The following is a 26,003-nucleotide window of genomic DNA, read 5'->3' as shown; positions in this document are numbered from 1 at the left end:
AAATAGGATTATGGAAATTCAAAGTTACAATTGGCTAAAGTAAAACTAAAATGGTTCTTATTTAAATTGTAAATAAAGAACATTGGGATATTTTGCACTACAAAACAGAAATTGATTTGGAAAAACTAAAAAAAATCTTACTACATGATTTGATTAAAATTCCAAAATGGTTTCAAAATCAAAACACATTCAAGCAATACAAAAAAATCAGGTAATACTAAAACAATAACTGGAATACAAGCTATTATTTGTGAATTTAATGACTTTTATAAAAAATTAAACATGGATAGCAATTTATTAAATACAGAGAATAAGTTAACAATCAGTTTTTAAGAGGACTCAAGCAGATAATGTTTGCAGGCCAATAAATACTGATGAAATTCTTAACAAGGTAAAAAAATTAAAAAAAAATAAAAAAGCTCCATGTCTGGGTGGCTTAATTCTGGAAATTTATAATGTTTCATCAGAAAATGTACACAACTTTCTTACCACAGTTTTATGATAGATTCAAACTAACAATGAAATCCCACTTTCTTTGAATACTCCTTAATCATTCCTATCTCAAATCTAAATAATGAGTTGTTGACTGGCATACAGTTCAGTCCAATATCCTTGGTCAACACTTTCTATAAGATTTTCCCATTGTAAACGATGGAATAAAAATATATATGCTTATTATAACTGATGATAACCAGAATGACTCTATAATTAATGTACAAACCAAAAATAACATAAAAGAACCGTCACTCTTCTAGATATAAGTAATGCTAAAAGCATAAAGTCTTCCATTATCAGTCTTTAAAAGAAAAACTTCAATGAATTATCGCTTGTGACACAGGCAAACTTACATGTATATAAAAGTAATCAAACCCTATTAACAAGTTCACATTAACAACATTATGCATCACATACAATCATTCAATTCATGCCTCCTCTTAAACCTCATTCTTTCTCCAAAATATTTTTCTCCATGTTTTGCTCCCACAATTTCCATTTTTTTCCTCTGTAATTTACTCCTACCTTTTTTAAAGATTCCACTTCCTGTTCTTTTATCTCTGTTACAATATTCACATCTTCAAGTATGGATAGGTTATATTTTGATTTCCATTTTCTAGTAATTGCTTTTTGGTAGCCATCAGACTTAAACTTAACAATGCTTTCTATGTCTAGACAATTCAGATCCTGTATCCCAGCTCACAAAATAATTTCCTTAATTACACTTATTTGCTCACCCAGTATTCAGGACAGAGTACTCTGTATGGAATTTTTAAATAACAGTACCTAGGCAAACACTTCTGGGCAAATATCCAAAATCTTCTATATTTCTTACATATTTGGGAGGCATATGTTTATTCTCCCGCTGTTTTTTTTTTTGTTTTTTTTTTTGTGAACTGCTTATCTAATCTCTCTTCCCAATCTTTTCTGACATCCTCTGCTTGATTCCTAAAGTTATTGTGCAATATTTTATATACACTACTAATTATCCCCTTTTAACAGCAGGTTCTATTCTAGATTCAATTAAAAACTCAACCAGTGCAGATATTTCTCTTAGCATTCTCTTATTCATTTTTCTTTGCCTATACTCTGATATCAATCCATGACAGGGAAGACAATCTCTAGCCTACAGTCCAAACATATTATTGGCCTCTTCCCACTGCATTATTTTCCTCTCTCTAATTATCTGTTCCCAGTACCTTGGTTCTTTCCTCCAGTAAATTCCAATGCCCTATCGCCTGTTCTCTCCACTCCTAATTGCAGGCATCCCTGTCAGCAGAATCTCCTTTCTCTAGTCTTGTGAAGAGTTCTTAGTATACTTACTGCTACTTCATCAACACAATATTCTGTATGACTGCTGGTATTCTCTTTCCTTGTTTATTGAATTAACCTTCTGCTTCATCATCATCATGCCTTTCCACTTTGAACTGCAACCTTCTGCTTGTGTTATGCATAAAAGCCCTCACTGCATAGTTATAAAATATCCCATCAAATCAGGTAAACCTAAACCTCCTTTTTCTGTTGGAAGGATCAACTAACTTATCACACTTCACTCTTGCCCTCTTCCCTTCCAAATAAAATCCTTCAACTTTTTATAAATTATTATCCACAATTTCTCCTCTGCCTAATAAAAATATGCCCAACCTGTGTATAAAATGAAAGGGACTAAAAAGCATTTTTCTGCTTGCATCTTGTAATCCATATCCATTAGTAGAGCTTACAGTTTCTTAGTTTTTGTATTATCTTTTGTTTAGTCTCTTCACACATCCTTAGCTGCCATAACAGAGTCCCCTTTAACCCATACTCCTAAATACTTTTTTATCATGTCCCCATAAATATAGGTATTGTTGAACTACTTATGTGTGCATACACTTTTTAGACTACAGCCACTGTATACATGGAACTGCCCTCAGAATGTTCTATAACACTAAGATGTGTTTTTAGGTTTTATCAGGTACAAAATAATGTCATCTGAAAATAAAGCCATATTTTCTTGAATACCTTACAAATTCTATCCTTGAATTTCTAAATCACTTATTTTCTTTGGCAATGGTCCTAAATATAACACAAATAACAAAGGGGAAAGAGGACACCCCTGTCTGGTTCCTCTGTTCAGATACAACTTATCAGAGAGGGACCATCCCACTTTGATTTTTGCCTCTGGTGCCTCATATATCCTCCTAATTAACCTTATTATTGCATCAGGAAATGCAAATGCATCCACTGCCCAAATCATAAAATCCCAGCTTAGTCTGCCAAATGCTTTCTCTGCATCAAGATTCACCATCACCAACAACAGTGGTATTTTCCTACATTCTGCTTCCCTGTGGATCAACTTTCTTCTATAAATGTTGTCAAATATTTGTCTCCCCTCCACAAAATCACACTGATCCATACCTATTAATTTTGGCAACACCTCTGACATTCTTTTAGCTATTATGGGCATAAACACTTTATCATCATGGTTTGAAATTGAAATGGGCATACATGAAGCTAGATCTGAAGGGTTCTTACCATCTTTAGTTATTACAGCCACCACAGCTTTTTCCCAGGATGTCCCTGCTTCCCCTCCTTTTAAAATACTGTTAAACAAAACCTACTAGATCTTTATTACTTTCTTCACTCCTAGCTTCCAAACCTCCACTGGAATATCATCTATTCCTGGAGACCTTCCTGCAGACTGATTATACATCATTGTTGTATTTCATCTCCACCTGTCTTAACTGTTAATTGTTGAGCCTCATCAACCTTAGGTTCATAGGTTCATAGATTAGTACTAGGCTAACTGCCCTTGTGGGCCATTTTTTATGCCTAGCCAATTACCCCGTGTGAGAATCAAACCCTGCACCTTGAGTTTATAAGGCAAACACCTTAACCATTATGCCAACCCCCCACCCTCCCATCTTTTTCTTAATTTCTCCACTTCTCTGCTTTATACAAATTTTCATAACATTTCTGAAATATCTCTAATTCATCTAAAAGATCTCTGGTTATTTTTTTTTTGCTATAGGCTTCCTAAGTTTGACAACAACCCTTTCTACTTTCTTTTGCCTAAGTTGTTGTTAGAGTGTGCTAAACAATGAATAAAGGTTAAAATCAATTCTTCTATAAAAATGCAAAATAAATAAGGCATACAATAAAGCTTGCTTAAATATAAATACAGCTTAGCAATATGTAATGAGCATCCATACTATGTGACATAGCTCTGAATGTATCTATTAATAGACATGCTTTTGATAAACTCAGCAGTATATGCTCTTTTACAAGCTGTTTCCTCAAAAAACACGTTCTCTCACAGTATCAGCAAAGAAGTTGACAGATGAATGGACATGGCTTGTTATAAAATCAGCAGTACATGCTTCTCCACAAGATGTTTCCTTAAAAACAAGTTTGTCACAATATTAAAAAAGTTTGACGTAATTCCTCACAGATGAATGGAAGTAGTCAACAGAAAAAACAATTTGTATGTGCTTTCCCACAAAACATTTCCTTAAAAAAACAAGTCTGGAAAGTAAAGCATCAGCAGAACAGATGTTTCTGTACAAAGCCCAAAAAAAAGATACCAAGAAGAAAAACAGGATCTAAAGTGCGTGAGAAGAACAGTATAAACAGACTGTAAAAATTCAGCTGTGTTAGAGGTATTTGTAGGAACACACTTGTTCCGAGGTATTGTGTAGGGGAATAATCATCTATGCTGATCTGGAAGTAAAACTTTGAACATCTATGCTACAAGCTGTCACAGTAGTACGTGTCATCTGTTATAAGAATAAGTTATTTATTACCAATTGTGCTTACAGTAAAATAGTACTGTGCTGCAAAGCATATTTTTTTTATCAGTGTGCAGTTGCAAGGCTCAGTGCCTTAAACAGACTATAGATGCAGTCATGCAAACCTCTGTGTAATAACCAGATTCTGATTCAGCAGTAAACAGCGAGCAAGATTTTGTGTCTTAAGAAGACTTTATTTTCATTGCAGTTAAGTACAGCACAGCAGCACCTTCATAATTAATTTTTCAGTGGCGAGTCAGCCAGGAGATGTAAACAAAGCTTTACTCTTAATGTCTCAGAACAACCAGACAAAATATGGGGAAAAATGCAATGTTGGTATACACAGCACATTAGTAAATGTAAAACCTTATTAGGGCAAGCTGATATTCAAGCATTATGTAAATGGGTCGCAACATTTGATTGGCATCTGATACAAAAAAATGAGGCAGGTCATAGTAATTTATTGTGTGAATCATCTGAAACTTCTTTTTGTGTGCAATGCCATAAAAATACAGGGCAGGCCATAGCTCAAATGTTAGGCTATAAAGACAAACATTTTAATGTTGACAAACCAACAAAAGGTAAAATGTTTATGTTATATCCTGATATTAAACAATTGTGTTCTGTTACTGCATTGATATCAGAATTAGAACAACAGTCAAATCTATTATTGACAGAATCTCTTGTAGATCTTGTTACACCCTTTAAAAACATGTACAACAGTGGAATGAAGTCACTGCTCAACACGCAACACATGAGGACAGGGGGCAAGGTTCTTGATCATTTAACAGAAAAATTTAACAAATGTCTAAGAGACAGACAAGGTGAGGTCAAACAGTTCAGAAGTGATATACAAAAATTCTGTCAAAAGTGCATAGGGGCCCTGCAATCAACAGAAGAGTCTACTAAAAAGTATCATAAAACCTGTAAAGAACTACAAAAGGACATATCAGAATTTAACTAACAGTTACAGGATAAAGAAAATCTGGTTAGTGATGTTCAGGATAAATTAATACAAGCTAATATTCGAATAGAACAGTTAAAGGAGGAATTACAGAGCACAAAACCAGTACAAATCACAGAACAGGGAACCACTGCAGATCTATATACACAGTCTAGATTAGTACAAAGCTTACCACAGTGGAATGATAAAAAATGTATATTTTACAACATGCTTGTATTTGAAGAATGGGTAGCATACACAGCAGGATCTGATGTATGGACAGATGCATTACTTACACATTTCTGGATTTTTATTCCCAAATGTTTTAAAACTTTATTTCTGTCAAAGAAAGACACTTATCAGATAAACAGTAAAGTAGGATGTATGACAGCTGTTCTAATGGCATACACACAAGGGCAGCCTCTTACAGCTAAGCTGTTAGATCATTTTAAAATCACCATCTCAATAAATTAATGGAACAAGCGGATCATTTCAGACTTGCCTTTCAGATCATATACCAAAGGTCATACAGGGACATGCAAAAAACAGAAATACAAAAAAAAGTTAATACATTGCTTTCTAGAGCAAGTCAGAGGGGTCTCAGGGGATAGTAAATGCATTTATGAAGAAAATTCGGATACCCTCACTGATTTGGTACAAAATTAATGAGGGGATGGACTACGGCCAATGATGGGACATTATACTCACAAGATATCTTTGCATTAGGAGAAGGTAGTGAGCCACTTGAGGTAACTGGAGAAGTTAAAAACCAGGGAAGGCAATGGTGGTGTGAACAACCACCAGCAGGCAGAGTTGCATCTGCACCACCAGCTCCTGTTGCTGTGTATGTAGCACCTGGATCAGGTGTAGGTAATCAACAAAAGGCACCAACATGTTTTTCTGTAAGAAAATAGGGCATGTTAAACGAAATTGTGATCATTACAATGCTTGGTGTTAAAAGAAGGAAGAACAGGGTGTGTTTCCAAAAACAGAACCAAAAGATTTGCAAGTAAAATGAGAAAAACAGGTCTGTGCACAGAGACCTTACAATATTGGCAAAGACAGCTATAAATGCCATCAATACACAGGAAAAGGGGATGTATGCCCATAGATTTTTAAGCAGCCTCACCTGTAAATCCAAAACATTTGGTAGAGCAGACAGAAGGGATGGCTAGGCAGCAGTTACAAAAAGAGATTGAAAAATCTAAATATATATCTAAATACGTAGATCACTCAGACACAGAGGAAGATGACAAGCAAAAACATGCTGTGTGTCATATTGCATTTGACAATAAAGGGGAGGATGAATGGATCTCCTTACAATAGGGGTGTGCCTCCCACTCCCATACTCTGGTATCTTTCCTAACTACTTTTAAAAGGGGTCGAGACAGACGACCACTGATTGATATCTGGGTACAGGAGTCAATATTCACTATGGAAAAATGTCTTATTAGACACAGGTGCTGCAGTATCCATCAAAAATAGACAAGTTACCTGTAAATCCTATAAAAAAGGATTGCATTTCTGCATTTAATGGCACAGGATACTATGCAATAAGTGGCTAAGATGTAGATATAAAATTTAACCAAGAAGGACAGACACGGAAGGGTGAATTTTTAATGCATCCATCCTGCTCAACTACCATTATTGGTATGGACATTCTAGGACCTTTGTGTATAATAACTCACTTGCCTAACAGTATTCTGTGGATAGGAGACATGAAAAAAGGAGAGGGAGAAAAAAACTGCAGGTTGCTGTGCAATCTCTCTTCCTGAAAAACCTGACAAGCCTACAGGATATGTGAATAAAGACGATGATGTGTGTTAGCATTTACAACAGCAAATCCCAAACCTGTGGTCCAAGGGTCCCAGTGATTGTGGAAAACTAGAAATGCCAGTAGGGGTGGGTAGTGATCAGAATTATATACATCCACTTCAAAAAACATACCCACCCACGGTGGTGGTGGTGCTGCGGTAGCATTGCCGCCTTACAGTAAGACGCTGCCTGGTTCGATTCTCAGCTAGAGCATCTTCTGCATGGAGATATGCGTGAATGGGTGTACCTTCATTGAAGGTTGTGCATCAGACCTGGCAAGCCAGTACGTAAAAATCAACTGCCAATCATTAGCGGACAGGAGTTCCGCTGTGGCGACCCCTAACCGGGAAAAGCCGAAAGACACAAACTTCAAAAACAATATCCCATTCCTAGGGAGACAGAAGAACATATGGAAAAATGTACTGCAGAATGGGAAAAGGAAGGAATTATACAAAAAGGCAACAGTCCCACAAATTCACCTATCTGGCCAGTCAAGAAAAAAGATGGTAGTTATCGTCTTCTTATTGATTTATGAAAGGTTAATCAATACACAACTCCTACAGCACGTTTGCTTCTGGGAGTTCCAGAGTTGTCTGCACATATTAAGCCACAAAGTAAGTGATTTACAGTAACAGATTTAGCAAATGGCTTTTTTGCAGTACCACTCAGGAAAAAAGTCTGGACACAATTTGCCTTTACATTTAAAAAACAGCAATATGTCATGATAAGATTACCTCAAGGATTTCAAAACAGTTCAGTTATTTTTCACCAGAGAGTAGGATTCATCCTGCAACATCTGGAAAAGGATGATTCAGTGTTATATTGCACTGATGACATATTGAGCCAGTCTGAGACAGTAGAAGAGCATATATGGCTTCTTAAAAAAAGTTTTCCATACTCTACAGCAAGCAGGGTTTATGGTTAAAAGTGAAAAGATTTATGTCTCAAGAAGTTAATTTTCTAGGTACTATTATAAAGCCATCAGGAACGTCTCCTTGCCCTATGTGTGTGCAAGGCATTTTACAAATGAAAAAGTCATTGGCTATAGCAGATCTACATAAATTTATGGGAATCATGAATTCCAAAAGGGAATTTACAGAGGATTAATGCAGCTGTAGCTGCTCCTCTTTACAAAATGTTACAAGAACAGAAGAGCTCCACCTTTTAAGACTGGGGACCCCATGAGGATGAGGCATTTTCACAAATATAAGTAAAATTAGCATAAGCTACAGAATTAATAGCACCCACACCTAAGTTGCCATTTGTGCTAAAGGTAGCAGCAGGGAAGAAAACCTTAACTGTGATGCTATTACAGAAATTGCCAAATGGTGGCGATAACATAATGGAAAAAACATTACATCTAGTTACTTTCTGTAGTAGAAACATGACCCCAGTGGAATTGGGCTACCACCCTTGCATACAGCAGTTATTGGTCATTTACCAGGGTATCAAGCAAACTAAGCATGTGACTGTATTTTCCAGTATTATAGTACAAACACCACACCAACTAATAAACGCTTTAGTAGATAATTTTGAAATGAATAAAATCCCAGATGGTATTAGTCAGGCAATCTCTGCAAAATGGATGCCACTGTTCGGAATGAAAATTTTCACAATTCAGGCAGGGGATAAATATTATTTGTCAAATCACATGGGATATGAAGGAAAACAGTATAACTGCCTAGAAAAAAATAATGTCACCAGACGTACAATTTCTAGCATGTGATTTTGACCACTTTAAACCACCCATCTTAGATGGAGCACAGTATTGGGACAAAGGGAAAACTGGATAGGATTTGCTGTAGTTCTGGAAAATCCATAGATGGGTTCTCCCAAACTAATTAATTTACCAGGGCATATGTCAGCTCAAAGAGATGAATCGGAGGCAGCACTGTACGTGCGAAGGTATTATAATCCTGTTAACATTTTCTCAGACAGTGATCATGTAGTAAATTCTTTAAGACTGCATATGGACACCTGGATAAGGCGAAGATTTGTAGACAGTGTAGGCAAACCATTATGCCATGCTAAAGTATTAAAAGACATACATAAAGTCATAACAATGTCACATCAACAAGGACACTACAGCATTTTAAAAGTAAAACCACATCAAAAACCAACAAGTGAAACTTTCAGGTTAAATGCATTGTCTGACTCAATTAGCAAAACAAGCAGCACAAAGTGGGGAAAAACTTTCAGTGTATGTGTACATTGATATAGAAGTTAGTGCCTTAAAAACAGAAGTTAGTACCCTAAAAGACACAGACCAATAATCAATTAAGGAAGATCTCATAAATATTCAAAGAAAGCAAGGTTTAAAAGAAAAAAAACAGACCAATGCATGACTGCAGGAGCACTGCCAAAGGAATACTCTGCATATCCCACTCCAAAAGTTTATGGTTGCCTTATGTGCCATATCAGTTAACATGTCAGTTGGTCAAATTAAATCACCAAATACTAGAACATGTAAGAGCTGATAAGCTATGGGCAGTTGTAAAAGAAAAATATTGGAACCAAAATTTAAAAAAGGTCTGTAGGCTGATTGTAGAAGAATGTCTAATCTGTTTGCAGGTAAATGCTAAAAAGAAAAAGCCTCAGTTACATCGGATACATCCAGTGGATGGACCATGGTATGCAGTCCAGATAGATTATGCAGTCCTTTGCCAACAACAAAGGGAGGTTACAGATACCTACTAGTAGTAGTGGACGTCATTTCAAAATGGGTAGAAGCAATTCCTACCAAAACCATAACAGCAAAGGCAACAGCAGAAGCCTTATGGAAAAATCTTTTCTGTCATTGGGGGTGGCCACATGTCATAGAATCAGATAATGGTCCACAGTTTGTTAGTAATCTCATTAAGCAAATGTGTAATTTTTGGGCATAGAGCAAATATTTCATGTACCATACCATCCACAATCCAATGGCATAGTAGAGTGCATGAATTGGACGTTAAAAGAACATCTGAAAAAGACATGCCTGGAAAAAGGCAACACTTGGGTACAGCATTTGTCTGGCATTTTAATGGGTATTTGGCCAACACCAAATAGCAAAATGGGTATTTCACCATATGAAACAATGACAGGTTGTAAAATGCCCATACAACTACCATTTGATCCGGATATACCTAATGATAGGCCTATGTTAGAAATCAGTAAGCATCAGTAATGGTTAAAAAGGCCTACATAAATATGTGATTACAATGCAATTTTCCCGCCTGAAGAAAACCTTTCCTGCATAACAAAAGTGTTAGTAAAAACATTCCAAAAGGAAGGTCCATGGAATAGCAACTGTCAAGGCCCTTTTGAAGTAGTGGAACAAACTGGACCATTAGTGCATAAAATCAAAGGAAAAAAAAGAAAAACAAAACAATGTTGGTACATAAAGATCAGTTAAGAGTTATTAGAACTAGTGAGCAATGTAAATCTGATTAAGTGTATTCTCTTGCAGATTTCCCACAGAGAAAACATAAAGAAATTGACATGGTTTAAAGTGCATCTTTTTGAAAATTCAGTTTCAGGTGACCAAAGGCAAAATGATTCAGCAATGGAATTTCTATTTAAAGGATGTTTTTTTTAATTGATAATAGCTATCATACTAGTATTGTATTACTTAGCATTAAATTGTACTTACAACCTGTTAATCAAACTGTAAAGTCACACAAAAGAGAGAGTAAAGAGATATGGAAAAATGAGCAAGATTGGTCACCATCTTTTAATAAATTTTTGGCAATACAATGTTGGTATGCAAAATGTATGAATGTTTCTAATTACTGGGTATGCAGTTTAATACCTAAAATAACAGAAGTTATGCCTCTGGTGCCAGTTCCACTAAATACTTTTAATAGTTGGAGGGTATTAATAAATGAGACAGGAGACCAAGTTATAAATGTACAGTTTTCTGCTACAGGGAATCACATGTTTTCAACAAAATGGAACCATCCCAGTGGGAAATATTAATTGTATTCAAACAACTGAAATGATAAACTTTCATAGCCATATACCAGTACGTGTGGTATTTTTTCATGGTTTTCCTATTCTAATACCAGCCAAGGGTCATTTAACATTAAGTGACACAGCGGTATTTCAAAAACGATAAAAATGAGTGCAAATCCAAGATTACATGTTGGTGAAGTAAAACAAATAAAAGATTTACAGTAATATACAATAAAACTCCTACTATGGGACAAGTAAATGGCAGTATAGTAAATAGCAGTGTTGCCCTGTCAGATGGGTTATATTACATTTGTGGTAAATATGCTTATAAATGGTTACCAAAGGGATGGGATGGCACCTGCTATATAGGGCTAGTAGTACTAGCAATGCATCATGTAAAAGAGTTACCAAAGGGAAGTATTAGAAATGCAAAAAGAAAAAGAGACATATTACCTGTAATTGAAAATCCAGTAAAAACCTTAGATACATCACGCATTTACTACCAAAATCTTGATTATTTAAAATTAAAAGATATGGATCAAGGAGATTATGTAATTTCTGGAGCAGGTATATTCCCATGGTATACACAGCAAAAGCCATTTGAGAGTTAAGAAAACTATCTAAATTGGTTGATGTATTGGCAAATACCACTTTCAATGATATCTCATATCAGTGTTGAAATGACAGCCATACGAACTATGGTATTACAAAATCAAATGGTACTAGATGACATACTACTGTCCCAAGTGGGTACATGTGCCTTAATAGGAGAACAATGTTGTACATTTATTCCAGATAAAACAGAGTCTCTAAAAGCGCATTTAGAGGTCATTGTGCAAGTGTCACAACACACTAGAAAAATTGGAATGATGACTGGAGTGAGTGGTTTAGTAATTTATTTACAGGGTGGACAGGAGAAATTATATTTTATATTAATTATTATTTAATTATTTTGTACTTTTTTGCATATTGCTTGCATGTATTAAAGTTTGCTTAAGAGTTAATCAACAAGTTACTGTTCTAAGTTGCAATAATGAAAATGTATTACCAAACAATGACAAATTTGTCTCCCTGGTTTAAAATAAAAAGTGGGAACTGTTAGTGTGCTAAACAATAAAGATTAAAATCAATTCTCCTATAAAAACGCAAAATAAATAAGGCATACAATAAAGCTTTCTTAAATGTAGGAATAGAGCTTAGCAATATGTAATGAGCATCCATACTATGTAACATAGCTCTGACTGTATCTGTTAATAGGCATGCTTTTTATAAACTTAGCAATACGTGCTCTCTTACAAGCTCTTTCCTCAAAAAATATGTTCTCTCACAGTATCAGCAAAGAAGTTGACAGATGAATGGACATGGCTTTTTCTAAAATCAGCAGTACATGCTTTTCCACAAGATGTTTCCTTAAAAACATGTTTATCACAATATTAAAAAAGTTTGACATAATTCCTCACAGATGAATGGAAGTAGTCAACAGAAAAAAAAAACAATTTGTATGTGCTTTCCCACAAAACATTTCCTTAAAAAAAAAGTCTGTAAAGTAAATCATCAGCAGAATAGATGTTTCCTTACAAAGCCCAAAAAAGATACCAAGAAGAAAAATAAGATCTAAAGTGTATGAGAAGAACAGAACAGTATATACTGTAAAAAATCAGCTGTGTTAGAGGTATTTGTAGGAACACACTTGTTCCGAGGTATTGTGTAGGAGAATAATCATCTATGCTGATCGGGAAGTAAAACTTTGAACATCTATGCTACACGTTGTCACAGTAGTACATGTTGTTTGTTATAAAAATAAGTTATTTATTAGTAACTGTGCATACAGTAAAATAGTACTGTGCTGCAAAGTATATTTCTTTATCAGTGTGCAGTTGCAAGGCTCAGTGCCTTAAACAGACTGTAGATGCAGTCATGCAAACATCTGTGTAATAACCAGATTCTGATTCAGCAGTAAGCAGCCAGCAAGATTTTGCGTCTTAAGAAGACTTTGGTTTCTGTACAGTAAGTGCAGCACAGCAGCACCTCCATAATTAATTTTTCAGTTGTGCCAAACTTTTTTGTGCTCTGATGTTATTGTCAAAAAGAGCTGCTTAACAGCAGTCTTTCTAAATTCATGCATATTATCCTGGTGCTGTCTTATTTTCTCTTTTGTACTCTGCAAATTCCACTCCTTCTTGTTCTGTGAGATTCCCTTTATTCTGTAATACTTTAACTTTTGTCAGTTCCTCTAAATAATTTGTGTTTCTTCTTAACTATATCACATATTCTTTTAATTTCACACTCCAGTTTCATTTTAACCCACTCATTAGCTGTAACTTCTGGAGTACTTTCTATCTTCCCTAATAACTACCAAATAATTTCCACTATCCATTCATTAAATTCCTCTCTTTTTAACAGGTAGGTGAGAAAGCACTAGTGTCTTATCTTTACTTCATTACCCTGCATTTTCATCTTATTAATTACTGGTGCACAATCTGAAAAGTTACTGGATATGTGTCAAAGTTCTCAATTAAATGCACATGTTCCTGTGAAATATTCTTTCTGTCTAATCTAGCTCAGTTGTACATTGGAGAATAATATGTAAATTCTCTCCTAGTTTCTACTACTGAATTCACATCTTCCATACCAAATATTTTCATAAATCTTCCTTCTTTTGATATATTCTCCCTTCTAGGCCCCCCAGATACATCCTCATTGTTGCAAATCAAATTCTAGTTCCCATCTATAAGTAATATTCTCTGCTGAAAGCTGATTATTTCTCCCAATATTTTAAGCTCCATAATACTAGTTAAAGGTAAAATATAAATACACTCCAGTGTAATCCTCATCCCTTGCCAGTAGCCCCTTATGACAAATTTGCCATTATTATCTTTTTTTCCTTTTCTATCACTATCAGAGCTCCTCTAGCAATTAATATAAGTATACCTATTTTCCTTTGTTCTTGATATTCTGCTGAATATCCATTCTGAAATCCTTTCTTTATCAAATTCACATGCTCATTTCTTTCCAAATGTGTTTCTTGTAGCATTGCTATTTGCACTCTGCATTTCTTACTATAATTAGTCTTTCTTTTTTGTCTATACCCATGAGACCATTCACATTCCATGACAATATGGAAAGTGTTGCCATTATGATAAGAAGTCATTATTCCCACCTATTACACATGACAGTTTTTTTAAATGTCTGTTTCCAGCTTTTGTGATACATGCACCTACTAATGTCTGGCAGGTTGATTCTCTATAGTTTTTTTCTTATCATCAACACTGGAACCTATGTTACATTTTACAAGACTTTTGTTTTAATGTAAACCCTCAAACAAAAAAACAAGCACACCACTATACCTTAACAGAAACACAAAAAAATGAATATCTTCAAATAATGTAGTTTACCCCTCACAGTAGAAAAAATGTTCCAAATAGACAGCTACAAACACAGGACGTAATCAACAGAAAGTTGAGGTTATCCATGTTAAGACATCCTATAATAATCGTGTCTCCATGAAAGTGTAAGAGAAAAAATATAGTACTGAGCTGCAGGCTTCTAAAGGCAAGCTGAAATGTTCATTGCCTAATTAAAACTTTTCATTGTATTCAGTGTTCTCTTGTTTACTTATTTCCACTTAAAACTTGTTATTAGATTAAGCCAAGGGTCTCAATCCAAACATTCAACTATGCAAAAGTAAGAGAAATCATATCAGTTCTACATATATTATGATCAGTATACTTTTGTACCATATTCCCCACCTGAACAACCCAGGATTACAGTCTATTAACTTAAACATGCTTTTGTCTAGTATGTTTTTCTTCATTTTGCATTGTAATGTCTACATTTCTTAATACTAAAAAGAAGACAGAAAGAAAGAAAATAAGGCATCTGTTTATGTTATCTTCATCACATACAAAAACTATAAACTTTACTATAAAGCATGCAATTTATATAATGAAAAGTCTCACAGTAATACTGTTAAGAACATAAATTGTTTTACTTGCACCTACCTTTCCCTTCCTCTTCCCCTCCTCTCAGTGTCCGTCCAAACAATAATGATATGAACTGAGGCAAATGCTTTTCACTTTCCCACAAATTTAATAAAGTTAACAAAAGTCCAATCTTTCCACTTTTTCTTAGGCAGACATATTTCACAAATGTGATTGATGTTTTGCAGTCTCACATTCACTAATTTCTTTGTTGCTGGTCTTCTTCCTGCTCATCTCCACCTCCAAACTCCTGACTCTGGTTCAATTCCAAGGTATTCCCAATTGGTCTAGTCTACTTGTGTGCGTTTCTCTGTCTCTCAAATATTTTATTTTGGAACAATGGAAAAAGTTTCATTGACAAAGTCTTTCCATGTGCTTTATTATCATAAGAATGAGAAGCAGAGTCTCCTGCATGATGGCTCTCTTTTTTGTTGGACAAAGTTTTTCATTTCCTCCTTAGCCTGTTATGTGTCAAAAATGACTTTGAAACTCCAGACAAAAAGACAGCTGGATACAGCAACTTAAATCTCACACCTGCCTCTTCACCTTCCCCTGACTGCTAAAATAAATTTGAGCATACACTCAGTGTGTCCTTTAAATTAACAGTTCCTGCAGTGGAATACCAGTTCAGTTGCTTATTTGTTCCGTCATAAAATTAATATAGTCTGTTCCTTCTAGTTTCTCTAGTACAGCAGAAAATCTTAGATTTTCTCTATGTGCTCTGTCCTATAATTCTACCATTTTTGAAACATGTTTTTTTGAGTAGTCACACTTAGCCAGCCTTTTCTTTATTTTGACCTCAGATTTTTGCAGTTTTATCAGCTTATCTGAATATCTGTTTAAAGCTTCTTCCATTTTCCACCCTTTTGTCATTTAAGTTGATATACTCATTCAGTTTTTTTATTTATTTTAATTAAATCTGATCACATTTGTTTTATTTTTTCCTCTAGATTACTGGAAGCTATGTCTTGTACCAAAGATGAAGTTTGAACTCCTTTTTGCTGAACAGCTAGAGGAGTCGCTACAGTCAGTGTTTTCATTTCACCTTTTCTAGTAGATTTTCTTTCAGGAATTCTTAGTTTCTTCTTTGCCACCATCCAGGCAGTGTGCTTACTAGCCAGTAACTGAATTTACTAAAAGTGACAGAATTCCTGGCCCTTGTATTTCAGTCTCTTTGTTTCAAACTGGGAGAGACGAAGTTAAGCTGCTGATCAGGTGCAAACATCCTAGAAAGTCTCCTTCCTTCATCAGTCTTGGTTAACTGATCTTATCTATTTAACATCAAGGAGATTTGTGGATTTCCTGAACAATTAATAACTGCATTACTGTATTAAAGATTGAGTGTGTGTGTGTGTGTGTGTGTGTGTGTGTGTGTGTGTGTGTGTGCGCGCATGCATACACACACACACACACACACACGTGCACACAACACACAGACACACACACACATATATATATATATATATATATATATATATATATAGTTTCACTTCAGAATGTTGAGTGTTGAGTTACTGAAAACTTGAACTTCAAATGGTCGAGACCATATGATCGAGTTTTCAGAAACTCAAAATTCTGAAGTTCAATTAAAAATATAGTTTCACTTCAGAATGTTGAATTACTGAAAACTTGAACTTCATATGGTCGAGACCATATGATCGAGTTTTCAGAAACTTGAAATTCTGAAGTTCAATTAAAAAAAAAAAAAAAACAAAGACATCATTTTTGCAGGGGTGCAAGCCCCCTGCACCCCCCCACACACTCCCCTTCTTAAATATACCTACTCTGAGATTGCTCTACAGTGGGGAAAAAGGAAATCTCCCGTTCCGTGCTGTATGCAGAAGTGCAGAATGGAAGATTTTCCCATTTCCTCGCTATAGGGCGATCACGGAAATGGTATATTTAACTAGGGAGGGTACAGGGGGGCTTGTCCCCCTGCAAAAATGATGTCCTTGCTTTTTTTTTTTTTTAATTGAACTTCAGAATTTCAAGTTTCTGAAAACTTGATCATATGGTCTCGACCATATGAAGTCCAAGTTTTCAGTAACTTGACATTCTGAAGTGAAACTATATATATATATATATATATATATATATATATATATATATATATATATATATATCTTTACATATATATTCGCACATATCTACCTAATGGACAGGGGCAGCCTGTGAACTCTTGATATGTGCAACCCTATATCATGACTCATAAAATTCATTGAGGTACTGACACATGTCAGCATTATTTTTTTTAATTTGGGGTAAGCCTGGCTAGGCTTAAAATGGTTCTTTTGCCAAAATATTTTATCCTATGCAAACTGCTGTTGTATTTCTAACCAGTGAACAACTGAAAATACTGAATACTCTGTTACTAAAATTCTTATGGTTCCTAAACCAACGACTGTGTTTAAACACCATATGGGAAAATGGAATAAGGGAGGTATAAAATTTACAGATATAGAAACTTATTTTCAAGCCTCTGATATTAATTACAAGTTATTCATTGGGTTGAAGAATTTTATGACTCAAAGATTTCACTCACAATTTTATGATGAAAAAAGATATAAAATACGTCATCATCTCATGATAATGATATTAGAAATAATAAAATGTGTCTGATACTTTCAAGTGGTTTTCAATATAATATAAATAGTTAACACCATCTCCAATTAAGTAAATAGCATTTTCAACAACTTTTAAGAGTTTTTCCATAAACGGGTAGTGTTAAAGAATTAGATAAATACTCTATCATTTCTGCATAACAAGAGGTCTAATAGGAGGTACTAACATGGTAAGAATGGAAAAGTAGAAGGATAACAATTTCTTTAGATTCTATAACTGCATTTTTAATACTAACTTAAAAGCATTGATAATTTAATCGAGGAATACAATCTAATAAAGGAAGAAGGGACATTATCAGACCAGTCATGGAGTACAAGATATTCACAGATTCATATACTGTTACTAGGCTAATGATCCACGGGGCCTTTCTAAGCCTAGCCAATTTTTCCCAAAAGAATAATGATGCCCTGTGTCCAAACAGGGCATTGAGGTCCAGGCCTTTATAAGCTACCTCTGTCCATAAGGGACATGGATGTCAGGCCTGGTGTAAATTTACTATTCCCCATCCACTTGTACAAGTTGTGCTTAAACTGGGTAAAAGATGAACTCAGCTTCACATGGATAGGAAGCCTGTTCCGTAGGAGCAATCTCTGAGACACATATCTGTCTCTCCAGCATGTTCTGTTTAAGTCACAGACAAAATTCAAATGATTAGACCTTGTTTTTCTGGTACTCTTTGACTTACAATATGTAGGAGATTCATAAATGTGGGTTTTGTAGATGCCTTTTAAGCCAGGCATAGATCACCCCTCACCATTCTATAGGAGACTGAGTTGAGGGAAAGGGCTTTAAGGTGCTCTGAATACGGGAGATTTGTTACGCCATATTCTTTTTGTAAGGAACCTTTGAGGTTACTGTAGTTGCTGCATATGTCTGGTCAGGTACATACCAAAGGAAGCATTGTACTCTGTGATTGGTCTGATAAGGGCATAGTACAGTGGGATAATGACCTCTTTGGATCTAGATGTCATTCAACATAAAAGGATTTCCTCATCACTGTGGCCAAATGGTGGTCCAAGATAAGGATACTGTCTATGTGCGTACCCAGATCCCTGACCACTGGGTCAACTATTAGGGATGTATTAGGGGTGTATTATCACATGGTAACTAGATGGGATGGTTGACTTCCCAAAGGGTACAATTATGCATTTCTTAGCACTGAGTTTAAGACCATGGTTTTGACACCATTTGTTAGTCAGAGACAGACCTGCTTGAAAAATACCAGTGTCTGCAGGGGAGTTGATGATAACCCCCAGCTTGCAATCATCTGCAAACTTAGTGAGCCATAAACCCATAAACCTTCAAAATTTGCTTCCATCTCACATAAATAGATGCCAAAAAGGAGCAGGCCTAGTACCAAGCCCTAGGGGACTCCGCTAGTGACCGGCCTCTTGGTGGAGTTGGTCTCACCTAGTTTGACCTCCTGGGTCCTAACAGTGAGCCAGTTGGCTATCCAGTGGGTGATAAAAGGGTTTATACCTAAATTAGTGAGCTTGTCTATAATGTCTGAGTTGGGTATTGTATCAAAAGCCTTGTCCAGAACTAGGTAAACTGTGTGCACAGTCTTGCCTTCATCCAATACTTTGGTTACCCTTTCAAAACAGCCCACCAGATTTAATAGGCATGACCTTCCTTTATCAAAGCTGAACTGTGATGGGTCCAGTGTTTGCTGGTTACCTATGTCCTCATTTATCAAGTCCATGATGGTTCTTTCCATGACTTTACATATGAGGCTGCTAATACTTACGGGCCTGTAGTTACCCAGCTCAGTGGTTGGACCTCCTTTGTGCAAGCGGATGACTGTAGCAATCCTCCATTCTTTGGAAACAAAACCTGACTGAAGGCTCCAGCTGAAAAGTGATTCAAGTGCACCAGAGAGGTCATGTTTTATGCTATTTGTTAAACATACCGAGATATTACATTGGGTGAACAACGATGGCCCCCATGTTTGTGAGTATAAGGTCAAGGATGTTTTTACCCCTGGCAGGAGAATGGACCAACTGTTCCAGGATGTTAGTATTAACAATGTTTAAGAATCGCTGGACTTGTGCATTACAAGTGGTGTTGGGGCCCAGTGATGCAGTGTTTTTGGCCTTGGGATACAGACTGATGACCTGCTCCCTAGTAATGGTTGGGGGATTGCATTATGGAGTATTTCCTTTGGACTATCAGGGGGGTAGGGGGAGAAATTTAAGCTGATCCTGTCAGCCAAAAGGTTAGCAATTCTTCTGGTTCAGTGTAGGTGATGCCATTTACAATAAGTTCTGCGCATTGTTGTGTATTTCCTCCCAGGTTACAGAAATAGCTGCAGAAAATTTTGTGGTTGTCCTTTGCCTGCAAAGCTATTTTTCTTCAAATTTAGCCTTTAAAGTATTAATCAACCCTCTTAGCTGCCTATTTAGATTGATCAGGGGGCTTTTAGTGTGTATGCCTTTTTTCCTCCTACACTTGGCCAAGATTTTTTTCTTTTGTTGTATAACCAATTGATATTGTGATTTCACCATGCTGGCTTATCTTTTGCATTTGTTTTATTCTTAATATGAGCAGACACTGCTCACTCTATACAGCCATCAATATGGCTGCATAGAGATTTTGTAAATAGCTCAACATATTCTGCGGTGTTTAATGGATTTGGGGGTGCTTGGAATTTAGCCAATGTGTTGCTTAGAAAAGCAAGGTTGGTCTTGGAATAGTTCCTAAAGGTTTTTGTTTCACTGGTGTCACTCTCCCATTCTGGATACAATAGAAGAGTCTTTGTGGGTTCTGTTCAAGCAGCTTTATTTTATACAAACATTATTACTTAAGGTAACTGACTTTAACTTATATACAAACTAACAACTGCGTTCATGCATGCTATCACTGTGACTGCTCTTACAAAATGGCCCTATGGAGTGTACGTGTCTGGGCTTTTATATGTGCACGTACAGTCTTGACATTCTTCTTAAAGATACAGCACACATCACTTGCACTCCGATCTACATCCTCCCTCTTTGAGAAATAGATCATACGACTCTATGAGTGTATTGGCATGTAGACATCACAGGTAATTCTTTGTCATGCACTATACAATGCTAAATACACAAATATATACAATCAAGTCCACATTGCCACATATTTCACACTAAGCTTTGATACTCTCCCATATTGTATGATGTAAAATTGTGAATGAGATTTAGCAACTGGAACAGTTTCTGCAAAATGTTTGACCTGCCTTATGTTCTGATCATTTTCTGGAATGGAATCAGAATTTTGAACACATTTTTTTATGGGAACAGTGTCTGATTCACAGAAACAATGTTGTGATGGTAATGATGATTCTGGTACAGGAAGAAGATGTTTACTATTCATCCTACATTCCACACCTTCAGAGTCTACCAAGTAGGATATTGGTTAAGCACAGTTGCCTGTAATCTGTCCTATTCAATCAAAACATTTCATTGTCTGGATTGTCACCATCTCTCCTTCCCTCAACTGACGAAGTAATCTGCTCGATCGGTCATAACTAGATTTCTGGATATTACGCTTCTTAAACAACTGAGCCTTGATGGTTTTATTGTTCTTAGGTTTAGGCTTCAACAGATTGGAATTAATGGGTAGTGTAGTTCTAGTTTGCCTGGAAAGTAGTCTTTCAGCAGGTAAGCCAAGAATAGTGTCATGTGATATGTTTCTAAGAATAAGTAAATTCAAGAACATATAGGTATTGTCACACTTTGACCTGTCAAGTAATTGCTTTGCACTCTGTACTGCATGTTCAGCTAGACCACTGGACTGAGGATATTCAGGACTACTAGTGACATGTACAAAGTCCCATTCTTTTGCAAATTTCTGGAACAACTGGCTAGTAAATTGAGTACCATTGTCAGAAAGATCTTTGTGTGGACTAACATGAACTGAAAAATGACATTTCAACTTAGTAACAACAGCAGTGGACGTGAGGTTAGGTAGTAGATCAATCTCAAACCAATTCAAATAAGAGTCTACCAAAACAAAATAGTGTTGATTGTTCCACTCACAGATATCAGTTGCAACGATTGACCAACATAGTTCAGGAACTGGACTTAGCTGAAGTGGTTCTCATTGCAAATGCTGTCTAGTAATATGACATACTGAACAAGAAGAAAGTACTTCAGCAATGTCTTTTGGTAAGGAAGGCCAAAACACTAATTCTCTGGCTCTTCTCTTAGTGGATGTGGATCCTGGGTGACCACGATGCAAAATCTGGATATACTCTTGTTGTAAAGAAGCAGAAACAACACTTTTAAGGACCTTTGAAAATAATGCCATCTTCCATCAACAATTCATCTCTGTAAGGAAAGCAGTTTGCACTTCAGGTGGCACACTAGATTGCTTTGGCAGCCATCCAACATTAATGTAATGATTGAGCTTCTGTAAAATTGGATCAGTCTGAGTGTGATCTCTTTAACTAATCAAGTCTAGTGGTAGAAAATGTACGCACTGACATCATGTCAAAGTCAAAGTTCTCTGCATCAAACTGTTCTGTGGTATTTCTGGGTGATCTACATAATGTATCAGCCAGATAAAGCAATTTGCCTTTCATGTAGACCATTTTGAAATTGTACTTTTGCAGTTTGAGCATCATTCTCTGTAATCTCACTGGAGCGGAATTCATAGGTTTCTTTAAAATAGTAGCTAGAGGTTAGTGGTCAGTTTCAATCTGAATAGCTCGACCATAAATATAATAATGAAACTTTGAACATGCAAATACTATTGCCAGAAGATCTTTCTCAATTTGAGCATACTGCATCTCAGTTTGGGTAAGTGTTCTAGATGCATAGGCTACTGGTCTGCCCTCTTGAAGTATGACTGTGCCAAGACCAAATTTTGAAGCATCACAGGAAAGAATAATTGGTTTGTTCACGTCATAGTATCTTAATGTAGGTGGGGTGGCAATTTTTTGCTTAAGGTCTTCAAATGCCTTCTGATGCTGTTCCAACCATGACCATGTAACATTTTTGCATGTTAGCTCTCTTAAAGGTGATGTCAACTCACTGAAGTCTGGTATAAACATGCCTAAATAGTTGGCCATGCCTCGAAAACATTGTAGAGCTTGTACATTATCTGGTGCTGACATTTCAAGAATAGTGGTTTGCTTGGTCGGGTCTTCTCTCAAGCCTGTACTTGTGAACAAATGACCAATGTAGGTAACTTTTAAAAGTCTGAATTTACACTTCAGAAGACTGAGCTTCAAGTTTACTGCACATGCTCTATCTAGAACTTTCTTTGGTTTTTGTCATGTTTTGCTTCAACATTGCCTCCAACCAATAAATCATCTACTATTATGGCCAAGGATAACCCCCAAAAAATTCTCCATTGCACGCTGAAAGACTTCACTTGCAGAATTTATTCCAAATGGCATCCTTAGGAATCTGTATCTGCCAGAGTACCAAAAGTAATTAGAAATGAAGATTTGTGATCAAGTATCACTTGCCAAAATGAACTCTTTGCATCCAAGACAGAGAAAACAGTGGCATTCGATATTAGAGCTGCAAATTCTTCGACTGTGTGCATTTGATGATACGGTCTCTTCAATGCTTTCTTCAGATCTCTTGGGTCAATACATATTCTGATTTCATCTGAGCCTTTTTTGTGAGCTGCTACCATGGACGATACCCATTCAGTTTGGTCTGTGACTGGACAAATCACACCTTGCTGCACCATTTTATTCAACTGAGCTTTAACTTTATCCTGCATAGTATCAGAACTCTTCTTGCTGGTCTGACTACTGGAGCGACCTTCAGGTCTAACTTCATGGAATACAGAGCTGGAAGTTTGCCTAACTTGTCAGCGAAAACATCAGCATATTCTGAGAAAATGGTTTCCGAAAAATTAGGTGCTTTTCCATTATTGGGGCAACAGTTCTAACACGCTAGCACGTGCATGCAGTGATCGCATAGCTGTAAGCCCTGAAGCGGTTGTTGTGAAACAGAAAGAAACAGACATGAATGTGCTGCAGTGTTTGTCTGGTTTGACAGAAGTAGCAACAGTAGCAGTATTAGACACTTTACATTTGCAAAGATCATTTCAGCAGTTTGTTTTATTAAACAACTTTCTTGTATAGTTGACTTTGACATAAAGGAACTGAAAAAGTATTGGGTGTGGATTTATTTAGTTAGCGAGTAATTATCCGGACAAGTCTCACTTGTCTGAAGTGTCCCCCATTTCTCTATTACCTGTGACCTTTGCTTAACCATCTTACTCATGGTTGCTCACAGATTACAAAAAGAGACAAAAGAAGATAGTAAAATAATCATTTCACAATGCATTTACTTTGAATAAAGACAGTACTCAATCCATTTACAAAGAGCGGGTGGTCTTGAGGAGTCTATAAAACAGAGCACATTTTAAAAGAACATTTCCATGCCGTGTTCTTAACTTTTGGTGCCATAGCTCAAGCAATGCACTCCAGACTTTTAAGAGCATTATGGGGAAGGAAATTCTTTGTAAGTGTTAACTGAATAGTAAAGCAAACACTAACAATGACACCAGGGAAGCATGGGGTCCACTGAAAAAGTACACATTTGACAACAAAGACTGAGATTGAGTGTTACAGAGCTGTTTCTGTATACCCATTCTTGCAGGAAGGTGTAAAATGGTATAAAACCAAAAGTATGACAGAAGATATTAACTACGGGAATGCATTCCAATCATTTCAGCAGATGTCTATATGGTTACTTTGCTTCGGTTTGGACTAGCTGATGGACTATCTTCTTTTTTTATTTCCTTCTATCCTGGCAGCTGATTAGGTGACTCAACACTGGATTGTTTCAAAGAAAGCAGACATGCATCTGAAATGGGAGATGGGGAGGGAATACCTAAATGCAATGCTTAACAATGCTATCTTACACCGTCTTACACTTCTTACATTTCACTGCATTTTTCCCCGAGAGCATTCATGTGGGTGCAATCACTGTTTTAGGTTAGGAATATATACCAGATCATGTACTTCTATTACATCTTCTAAAACACATTTTAGCATTGCATGGTGTGTCGATAGGCAATCCCTTTAATAAAACTGACATTGTCACATCAAATGAATGCCCTGGTGCATGCATCTCTATCTGCATAAGCTGCTTGTATAAAAATATCATACTCTTGATCAAATATTCTCCAATTTTCTGCAATATTCAGATCAAACACAAGTGGTAGGGGATTTTGAAATCCGTCTGCCATATTAACACATACCAGTGAAGGGTTTTGCAAATAAGCACAAACATACACACATGCACATATGCCAGAAATTTATGCCAGCATTTGTAACTTTGTCCAATGCCTTTGTGCTTCTGAATTTATACCTTTTAGGCTTTTCGAAATAATACTAATAGACCAACTCATAGTACCACTGAATAACTGGACTTTGCGAAAAAAACTTCTTGGGCACTTTGATACTCTTGTAATATCGTTGGAAAGGCTAAATGCTAAAGTCATTTATCATTATTTTAAGAAACATCTCAAACAACTTTATGATGCGAATGAATAACTCTTGGGCACTGTAATGCTTTTGTAATGTCGTCTTTTGCAAGAAATCACCTCTTATCAGTGTAAGAAACATATCAAAGAACTGCACAATGCAAATAAATCAGAGATCTCTTGTCTTAATAACTTTTGGAAGTAATTGCACTTTGCGAATAACTGTATACAGCACACTGAAATGTCCCCAAAATAGCAGTACCTTGCTATGCAATTCTCTACAGTGCAAGAAACGCTCTGTAGTGGTGGCACTTTGAGAACAGACACACCCAGCACAAGAAACTTTTCGAAATGGCTATACTCTGACTGAATTTCACAAAATAGTTGCACTTTGCACACAGTAAACTTTTCAAAATACATGCACAGTAATAGGAACACACTGTAAACACTTTACATACTTTCAGATACTTTGAATAAGTTTAGTTATGCCCTTGATACAATATAAAGTCATAGTTATGCCAAAACATAGCACTTTGCTAAAACATATGCTGTAGCCTTGCTTTATTTCTGCTTAATGTGCCCTTTTTGCCCTTATTATATTAGTTTTGCTCGTTTACGTCCTTTTCATGCCCAATGTACTTTTCTTGTACTCATTTTACTCAAAACATGCCCAGTTTTGCTTGAAACACACTAATTTTGCTTTATACATGCTCATTTTATCTTTAAACATGCTTGTTTAGCTTTACTGTTAACCATTCCATCAAATACGCTTATTTTAATTATTTCCTTTTAGTTAACAAATGTTTCATGCCTTCATCTTGCTTAATAGTGTTATTTGTGCCCTTGTAATGCCCCCTTTTGCCCATTCTATCAAGTAAACAATTTGTGTTACTTCTCATTACCTTTGATTCTTTTCCGTCTCTTTTTGAGCTCATTTCTCTTATTTTTACCTTCACTGTTGTCTGTACACCTCATGGCTCTGGATTCTATCCTTTTCTATCCCGGTTCTGACACCATGTC

General features: G+C 36.1%; 1 protein-coding gene across 1 annotated transcript in view; it reads right to left on the bottom strand.

The window, feature by feature from the left end:
* LOC122797198 (KAT8 regulatory NSL complex subunit 1-like) overlaps positions 1-26,003 on the bottom strand; it is a 1,944,458-nt gene that overhangs the window by 263,482 nt on the left and 1,654,973 nt on the right. The window lies entirely within an intron of this gene.

This window comes from Protopterus annectens, chromosome 3.part0 (genome assembly GCF_019279795.1).
Source record: "Protopterus annectens isolate FY-2018-M chromosome 3.part0, PAN1.0, whole genome shotgun sequence".
NCBI lineage: Eukaryota > Metazoa > Chordata > Ceratodontiformes > Protopteridae > Protopterus > Protopterus annectens.
Note: the sequence above shows the minus strand (reverse complement) of the source record. Positions and strands in the feature narration are given on the sequence as shown.